This window comes from Monopterus albus, unplaced genomic scaffold (genome assembly GCF_001952655.1).
Source record: "Monopterus albus unplaced genomic scaffold, M_albus_1.0 scaffold15.1, whole genome shotgun sequence".
NCBI lineage: Eukaryota > Metazoa > Chordata > Actinopteri > Synbranchiformes > Synbranchidae > Monopterus > Monopterus albus.
The window spans coordinates 1,402,697-1,403,567 of NW_018127895.1; the positions used below are offsets into that span (position 1 = coordinate 1,402,697).

Here is an 871-nt window from a genome sequence, read left to right on the forward strand (position 1 = left end):
ACCATTTCTTTATCTTCTCAAGTTCCTGTGAAACCCGTCCAAAAAGTTGCTGTAGGTTTTCACCCGTTGCCCATATGGTAGTGTCATCAGCAAACAAAACCACTTTCACTAAATCAGAAACCTTACATATATCATTAATGTATAGTATAAATAATTTAGGTCCCAAAACAGAACCCTGAGGCACTCCACATACAATGTCCAGCTCACTCGATTGGTATTCACCCAACTTCACAAATTGACGCCTCTGTGTCAAATAACTTTTAATCCATTTCAGAACCTTTCCTCTGATCCTATATTTTTCTAACTTGTCCATTAATAAATTTTCTTTTTTTCCAGTTTTCTTTTTTTCCAGTAAACAGTAAACTGTGAAATTTTTACATTTTACATGTATATAAGGTGAAGACAGTGACACGAGCACCTCTTCATATAGTGTGCTGTAACAGCACCACCACCTCAAAACCTAAGATAATGCTCTTGAATTTTTTTATACTGTAGGTGAAGGCATTGGGATTAACAGCTGGTGGAATTAATTACAGTAAATATTGCTCAAACAGTAAATACAGATATTTATAAATAAAAAATGAGTGAGGAAAAGGGAAAAAGGTTAATCAAAGGATAAATGATAAAAATAATAAGAGGCCAAATTAAAAAACATGTCCTCTGACATCAGAAGGTCAAAAGAGACAGCCCCACCGCACAGTCAGTTTCACTGTGTTTGTATTGATTTAACAGCTGTCTGGTTACATTAAGTTTTAAGAGGTTCCTGCTATATTGTCCACTCTTGTCAAGGAATTTGAAAACTGGTTCATACTGGATGTCTAAATCATGTTTTTAACTGCTGAGCCACATTCAGTTTCTTTATTATTGAGGT

The 871-nt window shown here is 34.8% G+C and overlaps 1 protein-coding gene across 2 annotated transcripts in view; it reads right to left on the reverse strand.

Annotated features, from left to right (window-relative positions):
- The window catches only part of usp38 (ubiquitin specific peptidase 38), a 10,420-nt gene that overhangs the window by 6,763 nt on the left and 2,786 nt on the right, over positions 1 to 871 (reverse strand). The gene's annotated exons all lie outside the window — the stretch shown is intronic.